General features: G+C 43.2%; 1 pseudogene; it reads left to right on the top strand.

Moving 5' to 3' along the window:
* Positions 1 to 20435: 20435 nt before the first annotated feature.
* On the top strand, positions 20436 to 26509 carry LOC119234632 (spermine synthase-like; annotated as a pseudogene).
* Positions 26510 to 26533: the final 24 nt, after the last annotated feature.

Below are 26533 nucleotides of genomic sequence, written 5' to 3'. Positions count from 1 at the left end.
GATGGTATCTCACACACACACACACACACACAAACACACACATACCTGCATAACAAATATCCTGGGGTCTTCCTATATAGATGTGTAGAGCTACTCCTTGCCATTGAGTTCTTAGGAAAGTACATCTGGGAAGAAAGGGAGAGATGCTTAGACAAGAAGTTCACGGCCTAGTCAGGAGGCTTCGGTCACATCCACTCCTGTATCCAGAACCTGGCCAGTATGACTAGAGTCAAAACCAAGGGGTGGGGAGAATGGGACCAAGCTGGACAAACTTGGCCCTCAGTTGCCTCATCTTCTGGATTGGGAGCAAACTCAGAGGTAGGAGAAGCAAAACCAGCTTTGAAGACTGGAACCTCGCTGGGATCAGAAGAGACATGAGGAAGGGCCAGTCTCAGTTCATGTTATAGTGTGGAGACACACCCAAGCTGCCAAAGTGTCCCACAGCCACCACTGCCCATATCTCATGGACAGCAGGAACAGAGCCCCAAGATAGAAGAGGAGGTGAGCAGGTTTGAGAGGCCATACCACCCTGAATGTGGCCAACCTCATCTGAGAGGTCCTGAGGACAAGGCTCATCACCCAGCACTGAGCAGACAGGAGCTGGGATGCTCACAGCTGCCTGCTACTACTGCCTGCTGCAGTGAACGCTAAGGGAGAGTGAGAGAGAGAGAAAAGCCACTGGTCAAGTCCTGAGAACCACAGCAGGTTGAGGCCCCGCTTTCCATTTAGATTCTAGAACAAACTAGTTCTCTCCACACTTTCCCTCATAGAGACCACACCCATTTGGGAGCTCAACTCAGAGGGGGCATCTCAGATGGCTCCTGGGTACTCTGTGGTGCCTGCCTCAGTTGTATATCATCCCCAGACAGCCACTGCGTCAGAGCTTAGGAGGCTTCTATAGAACGAGGTCAGCTGCCAGCTGCTACATAGTCCCTTCAGCATTAACACGGGGACAGAAACTGAACTATAGAAACAGAACTGAAGGGCTGATGCAAACCCTTCATTCTGGAGCCTTTCCCTATAAAATGTCTTCTCTGCCTCAGCCTTCCTGGCACTGGGCACTTCCCACCAATAATTAGACAACAGAGTCTAGTCTCTACCATTCAATAATCCTTCACCTCTGTGCCTTGCAACATTTTTTAGCTGACAGCTCTCCACAGCTTAGCAACCCATTCTTGGATTCACTAATATGTGGAACATAGGGAACCCAACTAAAGGTCAGATCAAGATAAGCTCAAAAATGAACCTTGAAAACTGACTGTAGACTGAAGCTTCCAGAAAGGGAGGAAGGGGGAGGGGTGAGAAAAAAAGAGGAAAGGAATCACAATGGTGGGGGACTATGGGTGATTCAGTGGTGGGGGCAAAACCTGATTGGGGCATCCTAATGTTGCCTCAATTTAAAATTTTAATTTTTAAAAATTAAATAAAGATCTATTTCTTTTCTCTCCAAGCCACTCCAGCTGCCCCAACCTGACACAGCCCACCCTAATCTTGATATTCTCGCTAATGTCTCCAGGAGCCTAAAAGGAGCTAATCCTTAAAGGACAGTTCTGTTTTTATCTTTCTCTGCAGCTCAGTTTCCAGTTTAACCTGGGGCAGCACAGAACCATTCTGATGAGGACACAGATGCACTTGTATGTGAAAACAGTGCCAGAGGGTACCCCCAGTGCCCGGGCCCAGGCACCAATTTGGTGGACAGGACAGTCTAGTGTGTCTTTATTTACTGACCAGCAGCCCTCCCAGGGGTGCCACAGGCAGGTTCAGACTGCTCCTAAGGAACGAGCTGACATACCCTAGCCCCCTAGCCCTATGGTCCGGGACTCTGGGGTCAAGGCCTTGGGACCTACAGTACTTCGTAGAAGATGACGCTCCTAGGACAGCAACAGCCTCTAGCAGGAAGAGGGCCAGGGAACTGAGAGCGAGGTGGTAGATCCCAGATAGACTGTTCCCCACCCCTGGCATGCCCTCTGTTCTTAGAGGTCTGCTCTACATTGGTTGCTTCCATCAGTGCCCTGAGATGAAGTCCCTTGAGAGCAGAGACTGGGCTTCACCTCCATAGGTCAGGCACTCAGGAGTCAGGTGCCACAGCAGCTGCCTGGGAGATCCAAGGAGAACACTCCCTTCGACCATTTGACATTTGACTATTAACTCCAGGTGATAGTCTCATAGTCTGCTGGGAGGGTGACCCAGGACAGGAGAATCCAAAGACCTCTTCAGATTATACCTGACTGCTCCCAGCAGAGGCAGCAGTGAGGAGCAGAACAGCCTAAGTCCCAGGAAAAAGGAGGCTTGCCACTGGCTAGGATGATTTCTAGCATCTTCCCTGCTGCATGTGTGCCACTGAATTCATCAGAGGGAGACAAGGGTGCACAGCTAGGCCACAGCCAAGAGAACAAAGTTCTCAGGATGGGGGGTGATCCAAGAAACAAGAGGGGAGCTGGTGCCTAGACACTCAGGTACCAAGACTGGCAATTACACAAGTTCCTACATTTGTCCCATCCAGGCAAGGCCCTGGGCAGCATGCTTAAGTGTGGCAGGAGGGGAAGGTGGGCACCTCTCTTCAATGCCCAAGGCCATTCCCTCTGGAGTGGGAGACCATTGGTTCTGATGAGCACCAACACATGAACAAACAGGAGAGGGAAGATTCTATGTGGAGGAAGAAAAAAGAATGAATGAATCCCATCAGAACTAGGGAAAAAACTCACAGGAAGATAAGGATCCAGAAGAATAGATAGCAGAGAAAGATACTGAGTAGACAGGCCTGCTGGTTGCGGTCATTGGTCGTAACACCAACTCCAGAGATGTCAAGAAATCCCATTTGGAAAATGAGAAGCCAAGGAAGAAGGACAATAGTCCCTTCCCCAGACAAGTCCTCCTCCCACCCCCCCCCATGCATGTAACCTCAGGGTAAACAGATAAGAAGAAAAGAGAAAAGCTGTCCCAATAGGCCACAGGAGAGACACCTCAGAGCAGGGCTCTGCATACAACCGGAAAGAATGAGGAAAGGGCCCAGCATCATCCTTGACACCCCCAGGCTGCCAGGGGGTAATCCCAGGAGCCCCACCACAGCCCCTGGGGCACCAGATGCCTACCCCACCCCCTAGGATAGGTATCTGGTCTACCTGTCTCATTATTGAACAGTCATGTTCCATCAGTGAGTTTCAGGAATTCTGCCTACAGAAACCTGTCAGCCATCTTACAGACAGGCCAGGGATATAAAGATATCCAAAACAGAACTAATCACAGTGGCTAATAAGGAGAAATTTATAGTCTTCACCCCCAAGAAGGTCAAGGTGTCAGTACAAATGGGCAGCAAATCTGTTTGAGCTTCTGTTGAGCAGCCCACAAGTGTGTGTAAATGCCACAGAGCCAGAGAAACATCTGCCTAAACCCTCATCTGCTGAATGAAGACCTGAAGAGGCAAAACCAGCACACTAAGTGACATTAAGTAGGCCTGCTTCTTTATAATATATTCTTATGGCAGGATATTCAAATGCTTCCCTTTAAAGTTCTAGTTCCTTCAAAATCTAGTTTTATAGCACCCTAATTCTGCTAATTTCATTAGATGAAAATGACACTGTATTAGAAAATTAGAATATTTTTGCTTACTAGCACAAGAATTCCATGGAAAATTAGTTTTCGGTCTTAGGTTGTACTAAAGTAGACAAAATCTGATTCTCCTCCTGAGGGTGCCTTTAAGAAGTGAGATCACAGAAGAACAAGACCACCTCGTATTTTACTAGAAGTAGAGGTAAAAGAAATGGTGAGTATGGAAGGGAGGTCCTGGAGGCCCAGCACAGTTGAGAGCAAAGCAGGGAGAAGCCAAGCATCCTGGCCACCGGGCTGAGGCTAGCTGGGGCAGATTGTCACAGCTCTAGAGAGTGACCAGATTGTCACAGAAGCAGTGAAGACTCTGTCACGGCTGAGGCAGGGAGAGCAGTGTTAATCCACGGGGGACATGTTAGTCCTAGAAAGGTTATGTTGCTGCTCCAACAACTCAGGTCTAGCAGCTTTACAAAGGTTCACTCCTGGCTCAAATCTCATGAGGGTAAGGGGTTTGTGTAACTCTCTACCTAGTGTAGACCCAGGAATGTTCCATCTTCAACCCACCCAGAATGCATTGCCTTCGGGGTCACCACTACACAGGAAAAGCATGAGCTGGCACACCCACCCTCCCTGCCTTGAGCCAGAAGGGACCTTGTTTCCACTTATGTCAGTGAGAGTTAGTCATGTGACCCAAGATACATGGGGATTGGGAAACAGACAAGGCATTCAGGTGGTCATTGAACAGTGACTGACAGCAAGATGCACAAGTTCCTGTCACAGCCACTGTTCGTTATGCTTAGAAAAGAAAAAACATCACCACTCTGATGGCTGAAGTGCTTTGATAAGAGAACAACCCACAGTCCCCAGGGCCAGGAGGGATGGCAAAGGTGGTCTCATACATGTTGAGTTTCAACCGTTCCCTCTAGTACTAGAGATGCCAGTAAAGAAGGGTCTTCAAGGACCAGCAAATTTCAGAACCACCTTGAATACAGATGGATCAAAAAGCAGATCTCTCCCTTGGACACTAAGACAAGTTGCCATCAGGGCAAAGCCTATAGAGCATCTCACTGTACAATGCCTACTTCACCTTCTAGGAGTATCTGCTTGTCCACAATCTCCATGACCAAAATTACCATGGTTCAAAAACACGATCACTTGACAATGGAGTCAGAAGCACCAGCCTCTGTGCCCTTGGATGCACTCAGAGCTCCGACATGAGCCACAGCGTAAGAGTCTATGAGACCCTTTTCCAGGACCTGGCCTGGCTCAAGCCTCAGCAGCAAGCTCTTCACAGACAGGAAGTCTGCACTCCTGTGCAGCCTCACTCATCTGGGGGGCAGAGCTTACCATTCATGGCTACAGCCACTGCCCTGAGGTGCCACAGCATGCCTTTGTTCTGCATTTAGAGGGTGTTCACCAGCACAGTCATCTGAAGTTCTCTGTCTACTTCAAGTTGCTGCTCTCCCTAGGATCGCCCCCTTGGGAACCTCTCCATGAGAACTGAATATAAATGCAAAAAGAGCTGAAGAGCTCTTGAATGAAGAGAAGCTGTTGGAAATCAACCAGGTCCTCCTCATCACCAGCTTCCTGCTGATGAATAGTAAGTCTGAGCGAACTCACTGTTGGAGCAGAGGGATAGCCAGGTGAGATAAGTACTGTGCACCCAAGAGGGTTGGCAAAGATGAATGTCCTATTGGGCTCCCAAAACCTGGTCTTTGTTACCTTACCTTCCTCTCATTGGACTAACCAGGTGTTTGTTTTAAGAACCATAAAACCGGGCCTCCCTGGTGGGGCTGTGGGTTGAGCAGAGCGCTGTGAAGCTGTCCGCAGTCTCTGCAGCGTGGGTTCGATTCCCGGCCGGCCAGGGAAATTCCCACATGGCGCAGCAGACTTCTCATGTCTCGCCTGCTGCTCCCCTCAGCAGTGTACTTTGGTCCTTCTGCCTGTTCTGCTCCCTGCTCTGTCTCTGGTGAATTCTCTCACCGTCCCGCGCCTCTGTCCTATACCCAGTGCTTGTACAAATAAATAAATCTTTAAAAAAAAAAAAAACATGAAACCCTCACCCAGCCAATACTCTGCTTCCCACTACCTTGCCCTGGTGATCAACTGCAGGACTCCTGCTGCTCTTATGTGGGGAGTGTGGCTCAGGGCACAGCTGTTGCCCCTCTCCTGTTGGGTAATCCACTCTTATTGCGTGGCCCATGCACACACACAAAAAAAAGTTCCTTGCTTGAATCTTTAATAGGATTTCTCTCTACAGTCCTTTTGTCATGTCAATAAAGACAAACAAGAACCCTAGCAAAAGGGTGGAACATCCAGAAGTTCTGGGGAGTGGCAACTTCTACAGGTGTACTAAACCATCTGTAGAGGATGCTGAGGCCAGTATTGTCTCTAAGCATAGTACCCCAGATCCAGGCATGGACTGCCAGTTTGTGTGAAGACTGTTGTTAAATAGAAGTAAAGATACTGGGCCTTGTGTCATGCAACATAACAACACTTAATTTCTTAGTGAAATGAGACTGCATGATTGAAGGATTGGACTGCTGCCACCCTAATCCAGCAGGATCATATCATTAGTGATATATTCTGATATGATGGACCATGTAATATTAATACTTATAATAGTTTCAAGTTCAGTGTTTGTAGCATTTAGATGCAAACTCTAGATTCCAGCATATTACAAAGAACAGAGGGACAATCTAGACAACACTAAAAAAAAAATCAGTAACCAGACCAATCTAGAAGTAAGGACCATGTAGAGCAACTCATCAGGTCTCTAAAAGACCAGACTTTCAAAAGGGACTGTGCTATATTGAAGTTGAACAGAACCAGACAACGCATGGTGCTGATTGAAACTGGTTTGGACTATAAAGGACATTTGGGGAAAATCTGAAATGTGAATTAAATGAATTCTTTCTGACATGAAAGGAGATCAATGACAGAAACAAGTTATGAGAGTATACACTGTTTGATCTCATTTCATATGTAGAGAAGATCTGGAAGGATAAGGACTAACTCATTACAGTGAAGAGCTCTGGCGCAAGAATGACATATTTGCTTGTATACTTTCTATATTAGTATGCTACTTCTATAATAAAATAATTGAAGTTGTTGTAAGTACAGAAGTATGGTGTATCTCATTTGACTTGAGCCAGGAAACTTGACATTAAGTTCTCAAATGATTTTGTGAGGTTGGACTCTTGTGGCTGTATGAACATGAACTTAACTTGGCTCTCTGAAGGTAGTATTAGAGTCATCCACTAAAAGACATCCCCCCAAAGCAGGCCGACATGGACACTAGCCTACCACGATGGGCAAATGCCTGTAGGATGTGTGAAGGTGTTGAAGCCAGCCTTTTTGAAAGCTTGAGTATGTTTAGGCATTTAAAAAGGTGTAAGCTATATCAAGTGCTTTGTGGCAGAATGATTCTCTTAGTGCTACAGAGTATCAGACTTAGTTTCCAGGCACCACCCCCCACCCCCGCCCCGCCAAAAGTCATAGGTGCATATGACTTGAGAAATAAGAATGCAAAAAACAAAGACATTCACTGAATTCAGTGGCATTTTAAAATTATACCATGACTAAGTAGGTTTTATTCTAGGAAAAAGGAACTCAAATTCAGAAGAATTTGAAGTGTTTTACCATATTAACATAGCAAAAAGAAAAATCGAAAGCTTTTTCTCCAGCAGAAGATAGCTTATTTGTTTAAGATTTAATAAACTTAGCAAGCCATGACCTTAACAATAAAGGTTTCTAGGATTTAAGAAAAAAATGTTGTACTAAATAAGATTCTGAATAAATGAATACTCCATGGTCTTGGAAAATGAGATTTTGTTTTTCTCCAAGTTAGTTCATGAGTTAAATAATCCCAAAATCCTGCTTCATTTAAACTTACTCTGATGTCTATATGGAGAAAAATGACCACAAATAGGCAAGTCACTGCAAAGTCTAGGGACTCATCCTAGCAATGGGTGCTATAGTGAGAGGTAATGTGGTATTTGCATGAAAGCAGACCCAAGAGCAAGGCCTAAGTGTGTGTAAGATCTGATAGAGGGGGTCCCACACATCAATGATAAAGAGCAAGCTTGTCTAAATAGGGTGCGAAACCAGGTCTCTCTACAGAATAACCAAATACCATATGACTCAATGCTTTTAATCTTATAAAAGCTATGGCTAAAGAGATTTCTAAAAGTTTTTCAGGGAGTTTTTTTAATAAGAGAACCTAGAAGAAAATACTAATTACGTGATCTGGGGATAAGAAACCAGTTATAAGAACCCCAACTGCATAAACCATAGGCAAAAGTTTGAGTTCCATCAAAGTTAAGTTTCTGTTCAATGGAAGACACTGTGAACAAAGTTGTCAGGCAACAGATTGAAATGCAATATAAAACCAACGAAGAAAAATACCGGATGGTCTCACTCATAGCAGGAATTTAGAAAACCTAAATAAGGGACCAGGAAAAAGACTAATTGCAATAAAGTAAAAATCAAAATCAACAAGCAACTATAGACCAGAGACACACTACAGTGGGGGACGGGGGGGAAGAAAAGAGGGATTAGGATGAGAAAAAGGGGGTGGGAATTGTATGGGGAATATAACCAAAATAAAAATGCAAACATAATGCAAAAATGAAAAATGATGTAAGAATTATATAAAATAAAAAAATAAAACAAATGAGAGATTATTATCTTTGAATAAGGAGTCCCCTAAAATAAGACAGATGGAACCCCAAAAGAAAAGGCAAAGGCAAAGTTACCCAAAGTGTTATCACAAGAAAATGTTCAAGCTCAGAAATGCAAAGAGATACTGAGATCCCTTCAGGCTCATTAAGCTGACAAGTGCTAGAAAGCTGGATTTTATACAGTTTGATAGGGATGCAATGATACAAGAATTCTCATGCATCGCCATGGGAGTATGTACTGCGACAGCCATTCTGGAGAAGCACCTGGTATCACTTAGTTGAATTAGGCAATTCTGTTCCTAGGGGTGAAACCCCAAATGTCCTACAGGTAGATGTGGCACACATATAAGGGTGCTCTTCTGTAGTGTTTGTGGTGACAGATTGAGACAGTTGGGTGTCTATTCCTGGAAGAGCAGCTCAGAAGAGTTTGGTGGTCACAAGCCATGGAGTGTCATGTAACAGGTAGACTAGAGGTACACACAGCATGATCCAGTAAGACCCGGACAGGAAAATTGGTAACTAGTTAATATCTGCACATGGGATAGCATATAGTAAAGAAAGAAAACATTCAGATACCTCACAAATGACACTGTTTTTTAGAGATGATAAGGGAGGGAGAAGAATGAAGGTAGAGTATGGGAATAGAAAAATCCCTGTGTAGTCCAATGTTGCTCGTGTACCATGAGCTCATGGGCATCATTGGTTAACTGTCTCCACTGGAGGTTCTAAAATTATAAAAAGATACCATCTTGATTGAGTCTTTGGACTTCTGAAGAGCCATGATATTAACAGGGATGTGAGGCTAAATCTATAAATTTGTTTTTCCTCTTTCTTGTACTAGGATTCCTAGAGCCCTTGCCTTGCTTTGTAGTCTGTCCAAGTTCTTCTGCCTAAACAATGTTTCTCAGTATGGACACCCTGAGTGAACACGCTTCCTGCATGCATATTATCTAGTAGCCACAAGCTGCTATTCTCTGGACATATCCCTGAGTTATTCTAATTTTCTTTAGTATCACAGTTGCCAAAAAAAAAAAAAAATCCTTCTTTAAGCTCTTGGTTTCCTTTTCCTTCTTTATGTCAACTTAACGAAAATCTGTTCTCCCCAATAGCTTAAGATTCCAGTACCTGTGGAGTTCAAAGGGAGCTCACTTGCTTATCTGATGGGAAGTTAGGCATCCACCTTAACCCAAGGGCACAGGAACTAGAAAGCAGAAAGGGGGGAGCATTAGAAAACAAGTATAAAAGCCTGAGATGTCCCTCAAAGACGGTTGAAACAGTCTTTTCATGAACTTTTTTAGGCTACCTGCAATGTCCAAGAAGAATGCTAGAGATTCCAGGCTCAAAAATTCTGTTCTTTAATGGGGCTGTTTTTTGTGGGGTTTTTTTTTGCCTCTTAGAACTAAAGCCCTTAGTACCATTAAGACTATCCGGCTGGATGCCATGCTCTTCTAGGGCTGATGTGCTGACCACGTTGTCAATCACTGTGGTCATGGGCCCACTCATGCTGCCATTTGCCATTGAGTTTCAGGTACTTCCCCCATTTCAAGCAGATTTAGTAGATCCCATAGATGCCACCTTGGTCTTTTTATCTTGACCTCTGCTTTTTTTTATTTTGACCTCTTTTTTAGGGGTATTCTGAAGCAGAAGTTTCTAGCCCCCCTCTGCATTATCCTTCACATGTTGGCTCAGGTGTGATAAAGCACATCCATTCTGTGTTCCCTGCTATCTCAGAATCTGTCTTGACCCAGCAGCAGAGAATCCTCATACTTAGGAAAAGTATCCAGAATTAGAATGCCCATAGATTCAGAACTAAACCTTAGATTAAGAAGGGCTCTGTATATACCTGTGCATGGGTTACCATCAGTAAGATCAAGAAGCCCTGTTCTTGGCCATTAACTGGGCCTTGTTGTAGCTTAGAACCCATACTAGGGCTTATCTGAACCAACCACACCTCCTGGTTTTTTCAGTGTGAGTCCCTTCTGAGGCCAATGCCAGTTTCTCTTCTAGCAGTCTTCATGCCTTGTCTCTAGGAGGAGCTAAAGCTAGATCTTTGGCTTCTCACTTTCTCTCAGAGATAGCATAATCCAGACCATGGCCAGAATCCCACTGTTTGCCTCTGCCTCAATTTCCATATAGTGAGATCTGTCACAAAAGAAGCCTAAATCTGGCTCACCTGTGGGAGGCTTTTCAATACTTCCATATTAAGTGAAGCACCATGACCTAGTTGACAGCTTTATTTAAGCACAAATCCTCACCTGCCAACAACGCTGGAGGCCCCGGCCACCTGCTATGGAAAATCGAAGTCAAATCATGAGCTACCTGGACTTTACTGGTATTCACAGATGCTATTCTGCTAGGGACAGATTCTATTTATATGATTTCCTTGCTCCATGAACCAAGGAAACTAAGGCCAAGTGTGAGCTTAGAGAAAAACCAGTTGAGATCAGAATCTGAACATATCATATGATCTCTGACCTCCAGGCCTAGGTCCCTACTGGACCTGTGAATGGAATTAAATGGAAAGGAAGACCTGGGTAGGTGGAGGGTATGCCGGTACTTAGAGAGGCATGAAAGCCAAAGAGCAGAAAAGACCCAGGCAAGCAGGTCAGGTGACATGGCAGCAAGTTTAGTTGTATCTTCCCGTTGGAAATGAGAATTCCAGATACCATATGCAACCACATTTCTGGACAAAGTTCTGTTCTTTATACATCCAAAAAAGTGTAAGTGGAGTCTCAGATGCCAAGAAAAAGTCCACATAAAGCCCCATATTCTAATTTTAAAAGGCAAAAATTAAGGATAAAGAATTCTAAAACATCTAGAGAAAGTTCATATACAAGGGGGGGCTATAAGACTGAATTCTCAACAGGCCACAAGGAAATAGCATGATATATTTAAAATACAAAAAAAAAAAATTTTTTTTTTCAGTCAAGAATACTCTACCCTGCAAGAGCATAGTATCTCTCTTTCTCCCTGGGATTCCCCCTCTTCTTATTTCCCTTTGTAAATAAGCCTTTCAATTAACTTTTCTGTGTGTACCTGCAGTTGGCCTTGTTCTGAGTTTTTTTAAGAGTATGGGTGAGGACTCGCACACACTCCCCTTTTGGGGTTGCCCTGTAACAAGAACAGCAGGTCTTGTTCTTAAAGACTTCAAGCTGATCCCAGGGGTGAGATGTCAAGAAGATACATTGATAGGTTCCCTAGTCCTTCCAGTCTATCTGAAGTCACATGACCTAGTGGCCATGAATCTGGTGGAGATACTCATAATTTAGTTCTGGAAGAAGGCCACAATCACAGCAAGTGAAAATGGCAAGTGAGCAAATGTGGATAAAATGGTTCTAGAACAAAGGATCCGACAAAATACTAGCACCCAATATGTAGATTCCATGACCAGGACAAAGAAAGCATGCCAACCTGACCAAGAAGGATTACAGCTGGACTGACCCAGGCAAAGTTAAGCATCTAACTTTGTCTCTACTTTGGAGGTGACAGATTATAGGATCTAGGATGGGGCAGTCCAGAGGTCAGCCTAAGTGAAGAAGATACCGAGAACTTGCAGCATCTCTGCAGCCACTTAAACACAGAAAGTAAAGAAGAAACAGAAGGGCATGTGGCCCAAAGGTGCTGCAGGTCAAGGAGAAGAGCCTGGTCAGATGAGCCTTAATCAAGAAGGGCATGGCAGGCAGAAATGCCATCAAATAACTAGAGCTTAAGATCTTTTAGCAAACTTCTAGTATATAATGCACAATTATAGTCACCAAAAAATAACTGAGATGGTGAGTGTGGCAAGTTTATTGTGGTAATCATTTTACAATGTGTCTCAAACCATGCTTTATACTTTATATACAGTTTTGTCAATTATGTGTGAAAAAACTTCTAGGAGAATAGTTACCTTCATATCATATAAATGCAAGTCTACAGGAATCCCTAATAAAAGCAGAGGGAAAGAACTGAGGAAAAGGAGGTATTTTAGCCCCTGACACTGTCTAGAGTTGTATATTTAACTGGGCACCATGAGCCATGGGTCCAACTTCCCACTGCCAAATATTCAATAGAATTCCAGGCCTGCTCCTAAGAGAGACAGTGTCTACAAAAATAGAAGCTCTGAAAACTTCATACTATTATCTCCTGAAACCAGCCCTCCTTGTATAGTTGATGGAGGAGGAAGAGGAACCAACCCCCAAAACATGATCTCCCAAAGGTAGATTAAAAAAATGTATATGACTTCCAGTTTGGGGAAATTCCAAGTGAAGCTGCCACTATGGGCCTCCCTGGTGGCGCAGCGGTTGAGCGCTGGGTTGCGAAGCTGCCCGCAGCCTCTGCGACGCCGGTTCGATCCCTGGCTGCTCCCCGGCCACAGGAGGAGGGTCCCACATGGCGCGCAGACCTCTCCTGCCGCCCGCTGCTCCCCTCAGCAGTGTACTTCGGTCCTTCTGCCTGCTCTGCTCCCCGCTCTGACTCTGGTGAATTCTCTCACCCTCCCACGCTTCTGACTATACCCAGTGCATGTGTAAACGAACAAACAAACAAACAAATAAATAAATAAATAAAAACATGCCTCTTAAAAAAAAAAAAAAAAAAAAAAAAAAGAATCCAAGTGAAGCTGCCACTATGTCTAACAAGTTAAAAGATGAAGAGTTCCAAAAAAAAAAAAAAGGCAATTTTTCTTGGATCCACAAGAAAGGAAAGGACATAGTACAAAGTGGTGCCCAAGATTGGACTGAGGGGAAAATACAGGGAATTGCAGCTCACCAAAGCAGAGACTCAGGAGCAGAAACAACCATGGGAACCAAAGTTAAGGTAGGATAACCTGAGCCATAGTTGGTGAGTTGCTGGAGATTGTTGAACAACTTAGAGTTAAACTCCAGGGGGATTCCAGTCCCAGGGATGGCCCACAGTAGTGAGAGATTTACCTCTGGGTGTTTGACCAGGTTCCCTCTACAAATACAGGAGGAAAAACTCCCTCTGGCTTCTGGCAGTGAGAGGGATAAAGGAACCATTTTGAAATAAGCCAGAGCATTCTGTTCTTTTTTTTTTTTTTAAATAAATTTTATTTTTATAGTCCCCATACAATTGCAATATCCTTATTTTGACCCCAATCCCTCCCCTCCCCGCCCCTCACCCCCATAGAGTGTCTCTGGTTCATAGTTTTTTGTTGATTTTGATTTTCACTTTCTTATAGTTATTCATTTTCCTGGTCCCTTATTTAAGTTTTCTAGATTCCTGTTATGAGTGAGACCATCCGGTATTTATCTTTTTCTTTCTGGCTTATTTCGCTGAGCATGATCCCTTCCAGCGCCATCCACGTTGCTGCAAACTGCATGTGTTTATCTTTTTTGATTGCTGAGTAATATTCCATGGTGTATATGTACCACATCTTCTTGATCCAGTCATTTATTTTTGGGCATTTGGGTTGTTTCCAAAGCTTAGCTATTGTAAACAGTGCTGCTATAAACATAGGGGTGCAGGTCAGAGCATTTCTGTTCTTACCAAGGCCTGCCCTCAGGGGAAACTAGTTAACTAAGTCCTAACCTTCTGGGATATCATCAGAGCCTAAATAACTTGGGCTCACTAATTCCAAACCACTCTTGCTATCCTCTACCATCAATGGAGAGGGAGGAGGAAAGCTCTTTTTTAAAAAAAGATTTATTTATTTATGCATACAAGAACTGGGATACATGCCAGAGATGTGGAAGGTGAGAGGATTCACCAGAAGACAGAGTGGGGAGCAGAACAGGCAGATTGACTGAAAGCACTGTTGAGGGAGATCTGCTGCGCCATGTGGAAATCTCCCTGGCCGGGGATCGAACTCATGCTGCAGTGGCTGGGAATAGCTTCATAGGTTGTGTCTTAACCCCTTGTGCCACCAGGGAGGCCCCAAGGGAGGGAGAATTCTTAAAACACTCATAAAGTTCATAGTCCAGAGGTAGAGGCTCACTAGGACTAGAAAGTTTCCTTTCTCCTCTTCCAACATTACCACATTACTAAAGACCTATTTACAGCAACTTTTTTGCCTAGTACTCCATGCCTGGCAATCAAAAAATTACAAGTTATCCCAGAATGTGTTTAAAGACAAAGCAGACATCAGAACCAGACATGGCAGGAATGTAGGAATTATCAGACTATAGGAATTTAAGACAATTTTAATTAATATGCTAAGTAAGGGCCCTAATGGATAAAATAGAAAACATATAAGAACTGATGGGTAATCTATCAGAGATGAAAACCCAGAACTGAAAAAAAAAATTCTAGAGACAAGAGGTAAAAGACACTAACAAGTAAAGAATTCCTTTGATATGCTAGTTAGTAGATTGGAAAGGGTTGAGGAAAGAATCCGAGGTAGATGTAGCAATGGAATCCTCAAACCAAAAAGCAAAGAGAATAAATAGATGAAGGGAGAGGGAGGAACAGACAGATAAATGGGGAGGAAGGTGTAACAAATGTATAATGGGAATGCAAAAAAAATTTTGAAACTTACTGAAAATGTCCCCAACTTAAAGTCAAACACCAAATCACAGAGCTAGGAAGTTCAGATGACACCATGCAGAATAAATGCCAAAGAATATAACTTATTATCATTTTTAATTTACAGAATATCAAAGAAAAAAAATACTTAAAGAAACTGGGAGGAGGGTCAGTGAGAAACTCATTACCTATAGAGGAATAAAGATATTAATTACATCCAAATTTGGGGAAAAAAGAATTACATCCCATTTTTCAAATTTTGCAAGCAAGAAGAAATAATGAAATTTGAAATGTTAAGGGCGTGGGGGGAAATGCCAACCTAAAATTTTGTACTCTGTGAAATCATCCTTCAGAAGTAGATAAAGAGATTCTCAAAAATTGAATTTGCTGCCAGTAGCTTTCCTTTCAATAAATGTTAGAAGTTTTTTCAAGAGAAGGAAAATAAGGTCAGAAACACCGATATACATGAAGATCAAAGGAAGAATAAATAAAGGCAGAATTTTTTTTATCCACAGTTGATCTAACAGATGGCAGTTTGTTCAGAATAGCAGTGATGTATTCAATTAAGTATGCTTATACATGCTTCCACATAAGTAAAATAACAGTAATGATACAAGACATGGGAGGAATTAAGGTTATTTTGTTCTAAAGATGCTCACTACCCATAAAGTAGCATAGCATTATTTGAAAGGAGACTTAGATTATTTGTAAATGTATATTGTAAACTCTAGACCAATCATTTTAAAAAGTGAGAGTATAATGGATATGTGAAGAATATAGAATCAAAATTCCAAGACCACAGACATATAGGTAACAAAAGAGTGCAAGACAAAAATAGTAACAGAGTAAGGGCAACAAATTGAAAATAGTAACAAATGTGTTAGATCAATTCAGTTATATCAATTACATTGACTGTCAATAGTCTAAGTAAGTCAATGATCTAAGTGTACCAATTAAGACATTGTCTGAGTCAATCAAAACACATCACCTATTTGTTGTCTATAAGAAACATTGAAAACAGATTAAAAATGAATAGAGAGAGATACCATGGTAACTCCAGTGAAGAGAATGCAGGAAGAGTTATATCCATTTCAGACAGAACTGACTTGAAAGCGATGAAAGTTATCAGAGATAATGAAGGGGCATTATATAATAATAAAGGAGTCGATTGTCCAAGAAGACATTTCTTATGCACACATACATTAACATTGTCAAACCGCACGAGGCAAAAAATGGGTAGATATGCAAGGAAGAAATAGATGAATCCACTATTACAGCTGGAGACACAAACATCCCTCTCACAAGTAGACAAATTCAACACTCAGAAAGTCAGTAAGCTCATTGCTGAGCACAAATCAGCTAGACATAAACATCTATATCAACAGCAGCAGCCCATAGATTTTCCCAGGTTCATATGGAACATTCAGCAAGAGACCACATTCTTTTTTTTTTTAAAGATTTATGTATGTAAGTATGTATGTATGTATGTATGTATGTATGTATGTATGTATACAAGAGCTGGGGTACAGGCCAGAGATGTGGGGGGTGAGAGGACTCACCAGAGACAGATCAGAACAGGCAGACTGACAAAAAGCACTGCTGAGGGAAGCAGTGGGAGCAACAGGAGAGGTCTGCCGCGCCATGTGAGTTTCTCTCTGGCCGGCCGGGGATCAAACTCATGCTGCAGAGGCCATGGACTGCCTCATAGTGTGGTGCCCAACCACCTTGTACCACCAGGGAGGCCCAAGAGACCACATTCTTGGCAATAAGACATACCTTAACTGTGAGTAGAAGTCTTACAGTGTCTGTTCTAGAACCACAATGGAATTAAGTTAAAGTCAACAACAGACACATAGTAGCAAGATCCTGAAAAACTTGGAATTAAACACACTTCTGAATAACATGAATCAAAGAGAAGTTTTGAACTAGATGAAAAAGAAAACTTAAGATGTATAATATAGTGAGAGAAGTACTTAAAGGGAACTTATAGCAGTGAATGCATGTTAAAGAACTAAAATCTTAAATTTCCACCTTAGGAAACAAGGGCAAATTGAATCCAAGATAAGCAAAAGAAAAATTAGAGCAGAAATTAATGAAAATGAAAACAGGAAATCAATTGGGGGTGAGCAAGGAATGCAATGAAACCAAAAGCCAGTTTCTTTGAAAAGATCAATATAATTGATAAACTTCTACCCAGGCTAACTAAGTGAAGACACAAATTAAGCTTCTACCCAGGTTAACGAGACACAAATGACTAAGATGCGAAATGGAAGCAGGACTATCACTACAGATACCAAACATTTATGAAAATATTAAACCTCTACAGTCCCTTTAGAGCATAGAAGCAGAGCAACTATTTCCTAACTCATTCTGTAAGGCCAGCCTTATTCCTCTAACACCAAAACCAGATATACCTTCCCTTGTGCCACCTCCATCAAAGAGCTGCCTGTGACCAGACTGCTGAATTTTCAGATCCAGTCCATGTTGGAGGTATACTCAGGGGGGCAGAGCATTTGACTGCAGATCTGGTCCAAGTTCAGAGAAGGTATCTAGAATCAAGCTTGTTTTTAACTTATCTAGTTGCTAAGGTGCAGCCAGGTAGAGGAGGGACCCTGACTCAGTAGACAATCAGAAGATTCCATCTGGCCAAGAAGCAGACTTGGCAGGACTTTAGACCTCATACCACATCTTTTTATACATGACTGGCTCACACGAAAAAATTATGTAACTCTTGGTTTCTTCCATTTGAGTCCCCTCCAAGAATCAGTCCCAGCTCCTCTCCTACCAACCTCTTATTCTGGCCTCCTAGGAAGGACACTCTTAAGGTAAGATTCCTGAATTTCTTTCTAAGTGGAAGCAACCCAGTTCTTCCTAACCCCAACTCTGCTTCTGTCCTCTAGCATGTCCTGAAGCCCTTAGTTTTGAGAAACAAGAATGCAGGAAAGAAGTTTAGTTCCAGCTAACCCTTTGAGAAGTTCTGAAATCCTTTTGGGGTTCCTGGCAGAGACAAGCCACCAGTCCTTTTAGTCTCTTCCAAATTCAAACTCTTTCCTGACAGTCTAGAAGGTCTGAGCCACCATCCTTGAGAACACCTGAAGGCAGGCAGATCCAGGCTCAGTCAGGAGTGCCTTTGCACATACACCCCGTGTTACTTTCTGGGACTGTGTGTCATCTGGTCCAAGAAAGTAAAGCCAAGTAATTTGCAGAACAACTCCCACGGATAAGAATGAAACAGACAGGTCCCCTGACCTGAGCCACGTCTTTAGTGCACCATTCCCTGTAACTGTGAGCCCTGTTCTAGGTTTGAGTTATGCTGAAATACATTTGGGTTATAGGTTGAAAGATACTGCAGTGTTATGGTTAAGTGGTGCCTCTCACATTCACATTTTGAATGTTCTGAACTTCCTTATACCTCAATATGAGGTATTTAGAGATTGGGGTCTTTATATAGGTAATCGACTTAAGATGATGTCTTGAGGGTGGGCCCTAATCCAATAAGACTGGTGCCTATAACAGGAACATCCCATGCCAAGATGAAGGCCGAGATTAAAGGTAAGGCAAGCTACAAGGTGCCAGCAAGCCACCTGAGGCAAAGTCAGAAGCAGGGAACAGATTCCCACAGCACTCAGCACTAACTTGCTGATATTTGACCTCAGACTTCTAGCCTCCAGAACTAAGACACTGAACTTAACTGAGTCATTCATTTGTGGTACTTCATTGTGGCAGCAACAGCAAGCTAATATTGGTAGGAAGAGGCCCCAAAAGGAGAGATGATCCCTGCCTTACTGAGCCAGAGGAAGGTCTTGACAAACAGTAAAAGCCCTCCTTACACTGACTCTTCTCAGCCAGAGCACCCAGACTCCTGGGTATGGATAGTGGAAAAGTAAGGCACTAAGTTTGAGTTTTCTAACAGACCAGATGTCAAGAATCCATGCTTGAATGGGGCCTGGATGCTAAGAATATAAACTCCATATACAAAGGCCAAAGATATGGTCTTCTCAGGACCCAGGAGAGGAGCAGAGACCCTGTACTCAGCCAAGTAAGGAACAGAGCACAAGTCCTAGTTCTCCTGATGCATCTGGCTATGGCTGTGATTGCTCTTTTCTCCAAGAATCTGAGCTGGAGGTCCAGGGAGAATGAACTAGTCTTAGCAGTCCAGGAAAGGAACTCTTATGTATGTAACAATAGGAAAGAGCAAGAGCTGGGGCATGAGCCGCAGTGATGCCCAGAATTGCCCACTAAAGTCACCAGAAAGGTAGAAAGAGGAAAGATGAAGAAGACAGTGCTATCAGGTCTTTGGCCTCCATATGTAGCCTTAGGTCCTAGCATGATCCAGGCCTTAATACTAAGGACTGGCAGTGCCAGAGCATAAAAACCCAAGCTCAGCAGAACTTGTCTGCCTGGGGCCTCCGTAATGGCAGTTGGCTTCAAGAAGACTCTCCAGCTGCTGAATCCAGGAATTCTCCAGTCTGCTAGGTTGAGGAAGGCCTTTTCTGCCCAGTTAGTCTTCAGAACTGAAACAACCTTCAGAAGAGAAACCATAAAGAAAGTAAGAGTTTAAAAGAGTCTATCCTATTTATAAGGACACTACCAGACTGTAATAAGGGGCTAGCGTCATCCATGACTGAGCTTTTAGTCTCCAGAACAGCCAAGACCTGGCATATGCCTGGAAATAAAGCTGAGCATCCTTCAACAGATGTGCGGATAAAGAAACTGGAATGTACACTCAGTGGAATACTACCAAGTCATGAAAAAGATGGAATAGTGGCATTTAAGACAAAAGTGGATGGGGATCCAGTTGATTATGTTAAGTGATGGTTGCCAAAGGGAACACGATGGGGACGGAAGAGGGGTATGAGCGTGGGTGGCTTGGTGGGGGTGGGGGTAAGTAGCACATGTGTACATATGGAAGATCAAAAATGTAACTCCAAAAATTAAAAAAAAATTTAAAGCTGGGCATCACGCCTCATGGCCAATGGCATTCAAGCCCGCTGTCCCTTCTGATTCTAGATGTATGGGCACATCCTGACTCTTACCCTAATTTTGATCCTGTCAAAACTCCAGATCCAGTGTTCACTTGGCAGCACATATACTAAAACTCTAGGTCCAAAGGTAAAGATCAGATCAGAAACAAGATCTCACTGCAGAACTAGACCCTGTGAACAGCAAGGCGCTTATAAGCTGCCTTGACTATAGGCAGTTATCACACTATAATGCTCATAGTATACAGGACAAGCTATCCTAGGTAGAAGGGCAAGAAAATAGGTCTTAGACCAAGAAAGGCCTCCGAAGATAAGCTTCAGAGAGAATTAGGACAAGGAATCAGAATGTGATCAGAAAGACTATCAGAATCTGTCTTTTATAGCTGGGGAGGTGGGGGAGGGGTGGAGAATGACACTAGCCAACATGGGAAATCAGAGATAGGCCCCAGGGAACTTTGCAGAGAGTAACTGCTGGATGGCATCAGATCCAGTCATGAGTTATAGCAAGAGCCAGCATGGCATATACCTGCACCCTAAGTCCAATAGGTGCCCAGGATGGACATCCCTGGTATAATCAAAGGCTTAAGCTACCTGTACATCTTGAGACTTACTCTAGTCACTGAGCCTCCTGACCAGTCAGTATTAGCCAACCAAAAAGCCAAACCCAGACAACCAAAAAGCCAAACCCCAGCATGGCTCAGCATCAGGGAGGCTACAGCTAAGCCACTCATCTAATTCATGAAAAGCAATCAAGGATGACACCATGGATAATGCTACCAATTCCCCCAACACCACCAAGACTGTCAGTGTAACTAGTAGAAGTAGCAACAGGGACTGGGAGATTCACTTGACCAATAAATGAACCATCTATCAGCCAGGAAAGGTCCTAACATAACCCAAGCCACATGCCCTGTGCTTGCCCAGCAGTAGAGCAGCAGCTACAACTCACCAGCCAGGATTTCTAGCTGTTGTCATACCCATGGGTCTGGGGCTGTACTCCCTAGTGTGGGAAGTGGGTCCTTTACCTCCCACAGTCCTACCAAAGGTAGGTTTAGACTGCAGGGCTAAGAGTGTGGTCCAGAACTGAGTGCACATGAGAAGCCTAGAGATCAGGGACACAGACAGAAGCAGCATCTCCTTCTGGGTAGTATCCTGACTCTAACAGGAGAAAGCAGACAACGACCTACAGAGGGGGATACAGCCCTAGAAGAGAGGATGTTGGGGAGCAAGACTCTACAACCAGTACCTGAGAACAGAGACCCCGGGACTTGAAGACATATTTGGGGATGCTCAGCTGGTCAAAGCAGGGACAGGCAGACTATGTGAAGACACAAAGTTAGTGGTCACTGGTTGGTCAGACAAACCCAAGAGATCAGTGAAAGAGCAGCATCCGTTGTCTGCCCATGGTCTGCCATGGTCTGCCATGCCCTCACAAGGAAGTTGTTCCTCATACATCAAGATACACAAACTTGATGAAAAGCTTGTATGAACACAGGACACACCCCATGAAAGACCAGAGCGCTCTCTTGGCTCAGGTGAGTAGTGAAGGGCCAAACCCCAAGAACCTCTGGTCCTGTGGACTCTAAGCTCCCTCCTCACCCACCTGCCTTGGGAAGATGACACTCCCTCTGGGCTCTTGCCTTCCTGTTCCCAGGTGGTGGCCACTACAGGAAACTCAAAATAAAAAAAATTAAAATAACCATTTCTAGACCTGCACTCAGCCAATTTGCTCCAGTTCAAACTGGCTACATAGCTTATATCTGAAGTGGGGGCAAATTCAGTAGCTCTTAAGTAGGAAGATATCCAGCTGAGCATCCTAGAGGAATTGAAAGGTGAGTAGAGCTTCCTCCTTTTAGTTTTCCTGCTCAGACATCCTAGCTCAGCTCTTGCTTCTAAGTGGCATGTAGTCTGAAATCACAAAACTGTTAGACTTTAAGGGAAAAAATTGAAGGGGGACAACTGTATATATGCAGTAGTGACTCAATCCAAACCAGCATTTTCCAGTTTCCCAAACAAGGGTCCTGCAAAATTGGCATCAAAGTCACAGCAGGATACCCTGCTTGAAAGCTAACCAAACCAAGGAGCAGTGCTTAAAAAGTCACCTCAACTCAATGACATGTAAATTCTCACCCCAGAGCAGGGCGAAACCAGTGAGCAGGATTTAGTTTTAGATCTATTTCTTTAGACCTGAGTAGTCAAGAAAAAACCTGGTTTCCTTGTCTTTTATTGCAGGTTATGATGTGACTAAGTCATGATGTGACTAAGAGCTCTCTCTTCCAGCAAATATGGGAAAATCATTGTTTTTCGATGAGAACTAAGTTTCAGGGTTCCATGTCAGCTGCAGTATCACAAAGAAGGTCACTAGGTCAGGCAGGTATTGGGGCCACGCGACTTAACTAGAGTACACACCAACTTTGGGTAAGTAATCTTTGCACTTGGTTTCTTCAATTGTAAAAGTAATACACAATTATCTTCAGCATCCCTAGGGTGTTCTAAAGATTCGCTGAATTAACACATGTCTGAGACACTTCTCTGCCTCAGTTTTCATGTGTGAATCTGGTACCGTATCTGCTTCAAAAGGGCCTGAAAGAAAATGCAGTTAAACCTGTGACTTGCTCAGTATTCTCTAGCTTATTATATGCATTCAGTAGCTAGTTAACATTGGCCCCTGAGCTCTGTAAGTAGTAAGACTATGAAATAAGAGTATTTCTCCTAGAGAAAGAACTAGAATGTCCTATGTAATAATGCATTAGGGTTTGAAACATCAGCATGAATTCATGTTTAGTTTTAACATGGCTGACCACAGAAATATTTACAGAAATGTATATATACACAGTTTAGTATCCACACACTTTCTTGCTCAACCAGGTGCCTGCGCCTAGAAGCATCAAGAAGAGCATCATGCAGAGTCAGCATCCAGACCTTGGTTTCTACTATTCCTTTGGAAAAACAGCTGCTTCTAGGACTGAGTAGAAAAATACAAGATCAGTCAGAAACAACTTGTAGTGCCAGAAAGGAGGGGGGCATTAAACAGTATACATAAACAGCATAAAAATCAAGAGTAATCTATACACATAGGAGTCAGAACACTGTGGGGACACCAGTGGGGTATACCTTGAGGTTGTGATTATTCCTAAAGGAAAGACTTCAGGGAACCTTCTGGAGATGCTGGTAATGATTTTCTTCTAAAGGCCAGTTACACAAATGCAACTCTGCATATTTATCCAAGCATACACTCGATCTATACACGTTTCTGCAGTTATTTTATCCAAATATCACAGCAGTCATATCTATCAAGGTAAAATGAAACTACAGTTCAATGCACATTCTGGTGTTATAAACTAGAGGGGTAAGGAAATAGCTTCCTAAGAAGCAAGCTAAGTGTTACCACTAACAGATGGAGCAGTCAGGATCTAAAAGGAAGTCCAGGGTACTGAAAACTCTTAAGTTTTACTCTGGTGACAGTCACACAAGTGTCAGCTTTGTTACACCGTTTGCTGTCAGACAGTGCTCATCAACAGTTAAGTCAGAATATCCTTCATCTACTTACGAAGAACTCGCTTCATAGCTCACCACAGCCCCCTGCCATGCTGGGCTTAGGTGCACTGGCTGATGGGTCTGAGATGGACTTTCATGGTCCAATTCTCCTTCCTGATTTAGATGGAGCAAAGCAGCTAGCAATTGTCACATCATGGTGATGTGATGCATACACTCCATGGAGTTAATAGATAGCTATGAGAAAGGCTGAAGTGTAACCATTTAACAAAAGGCATGGCATATGAGGAAATGCTGTACAATAGAGTCAGCACAATAAAAAATACAGGACATTTAATAGTAGACAACTGGATAACACTTTCAAAACTAACGGACGTTAACAAACATCCTGAGGGCTCTGAGGTTAAGAGGGCAGGGGAGGGAAAAGGACAAGGGATGGTGATGGGGGAAAAAAAGGCTTGGCAATATTTGATAAGATATTCAAAAGGTACTTCTGAGCAAAAATTCCACTTCTGGATTTAAACCAAGAAAATAAGCAGGCTGGAACATGATGAATAGATAACAAATAATTTGAAGAGCTTGTTAAAAACGATTGTCACATCATTTCCCTGCCTGGTCTTCCTCCCACAAGTGAGTTAGACCCACTCAGATACCCTAGTGTATCTCAAATTCTCCCTTTAAAAAAAATGGACTCAACTCCCTTTAGGCTTTAATACGCCTACTTTACATTTAATGGCCAATGTTTAAGATTGAGGTGGCCAGCTTAATTGAAAAGCTTAGCATAAAAAGCATCTCATGCTTAACAGTATGGTAAGTTACATTGGCAAGAGTAAGTAACAATAGACATGTAATCAAATCTCAGCCTCAGTAGCTGAAAAGTTCTCATTCACATCACTGTGGAAAGTGTTTATTCCTGGTAGGACCTCCCTATTCAGGGACTTGGGATCCCCCTATATCATAGCTCTGCCTCCCTGGGTCTTCTCCATTAAACTGATAGATGGGGGAAGAAAAAACTAGACTGTAGGAAAACTATGGGCCAGATTTATAAGTAGCACACATTGTTGGTCATGTGCTACTGGCTAGAACAGGCATGTGACCACATCCAAATGTAAGGGAGGTTAGAATCTGGTCAGTCTTTGTGCCCGGGAGGGAACTTGCACTAGCAATTGCCACCACAAGTGTATACCCTGAAGGTGTGTGTTTAAAATAAATCAAATCCAATGTCTTCCCAAGCCACATATTCTTTAATCGGATTCAGTGTAGTATAGTAAAGCAACAGAACAGGTTTTAAGTCACTGAATCAAAAATAATAAGAAACTTGAATTTTACTGATAGGATCTAGAAGATAATTTTAAACAAACTGCTTGTCTGGTCTCATCAAGGCCTGTATGAAATTAACTTTGGGGGTCAGGACAACATATTCCTGGTGCCTAGGAGAAACATCTTTCTTGCTTTCCTTAGCATTATAACCTTAACTCTGCCATTTCAGAAGTTGCTATTAAAGAAGTTATCACATCATTCTGACAGCATTCTTTTAAGCAGGTTTCAATCTCCTGCATATTCTTTTATCAAAGGCCAGCAATTATATTCCCAGATAGTCTTGACCTACATGAATTAGTACTGCTTTACATGCTTTGCAGATTTCTATGTGAGCACTCAGTGTTCTTTGAACTTACTTGTGAGCACCGGCAATGCCGTGTAATTGCTGCAGAACCCTTGTCGCCAAGAGACTGGGCTATGTGCTTATCTGAACACCAGGAGGATGTTTCGATATGCTCTCATCAGATAAAACAGCTTAATCAAACCAAGTCATTTTTGGTGAAGATATGGGAACTGGTCGATAAACAATCACACATTTATCCTGCCTTTTTAAAGATAAACTAATGGGTTAGCTCTTTAGAGAGGAAGAATGGTAGAACGCTGCCACATTAAGATCTCTAATCGATACAACTAGGTGATAATGGCTGTTAACCTCAATAAGCCAACAGCAGGATACTGCAGACATCTTGATGGTAGTGCACATCCACCTGAGAGGTCATCTTGCCAGCAAGTAAACTTCAATCTCATCAAGAGCCAACCACAGATTTACAGGAAACCATGGAGAGGGAAATGTATTAAAGCACACCACAGAGATCAGTTAGAAAAATCTGAGTGTGGCCTCCCCTATGTGGTTCACTCTGGCCACCCGCAGCCTGACATGCAGTGAGACCCTCATCTCCTGTGCAGCACCCTCCCCTGCAGCCAGCATGGGGTCTGACCGGCCCTGACAGAAGCAAGCACAGTTCAGCACATTCAACTTCATCTCTGCACCGAGGCTGAGAATGAGGCCATTCTGAAGTCCTCCTGTCCATTTTCCAGGAGCAGAGCATGAAGAGCTGCCACACACCTATTCAGTGAGCAACAACAAAAGAATGGCAGCTTTGCCAATTTGAGAATTTACCCACGTGGGTTAGCGTTGCTGGACCTTCTGAGCTATGATGGTAACACACAGAGCAAAGAAGTTGACTTTTGAGCAAAGTGGGTGGAAAGAATTGAGTGGGGACATTGCTGGAAAGGTGAAGTGATTACCACCCATAGTTCAAGGAGGGACCTGGACGGATATTAGCCCAGAGCTGGTGACCACCTGGTGGAGTAGGATAGATAAAGTGAAGATTTGCCTTATCAGAACATTAAAATTCTACACATTGATATTCTACCTGGAAAGCCATTTGGAAATATTCTCATCCTTAGTGGAGATGTTAATTTGGCAGAGAGTAATTTCGCACATACCCGGGCCATTAAGGGCAGTGACAAAGAGCATCTCACCTGCAGAGGTGTTCTGATTCTGGGAGGTGGAAAAGAGGACATATTATGTGAAAGTTGGTTACCGAATGGTGATTGAAGGCTGTAAGAAAATACATGAGGACAACACACAGCAATGTCTTAGACAGAGTGTGACCGGGTCCTGATAGAAGACTGCTCCAATCCTGAGAAAGCCCGTACACCAAAGAAGGGATGGAGCTTGATTATGTCATTAATGATTGAACAGCTGTACTGATCTGAAAGCCAGAACTGTCTCTGGAAGACAGTTCCATGAGGGAATTTCTCAGGCCAATTCTTGACCTCTCAATGAAAGGTACTGAACCAAGATGGGAAATTTTACACAAGGGAATGAAAGGTACTGAACCAAGATGGGAAATTTTACACAAGGGAATGGTGTCAATGTGACCGAAGCCCTAGCACTCTGAAGAACAACTCAGGCACCTGTATCATCCTGTGGAATTCTCCTGGGAAATCGTCGGTGTCCTTTCACACTTGAAACTGGGGCTGTTCTGCGCTGTTTGGAAGAAAGTTAAAGCTTGAAGATCAATATCCTCTAATCCTGTG

The sequence above is a fragment of the Talpa occidentalis genome, unplaced genomic scaffold (genome assembly GCF_014898055.3).
Source record: "Talpa occidentalis isolate TD23 unplaced genomic scaffold, MPIMG_talOcc4v2.1 talOcc4.8, whole genome shotgun sequence".
Classification (NCBI taxonomy): Eukaryota; Metazoa; Chordata; class Mammalia; order Eulipotyphla; family Talpidae; genus Talpa; species Talpa occidentalis.
Note: the sequence above shows the minus strand (reverse complement) of the source record. Positions and strands in the feature narration are given on the sequence as shown.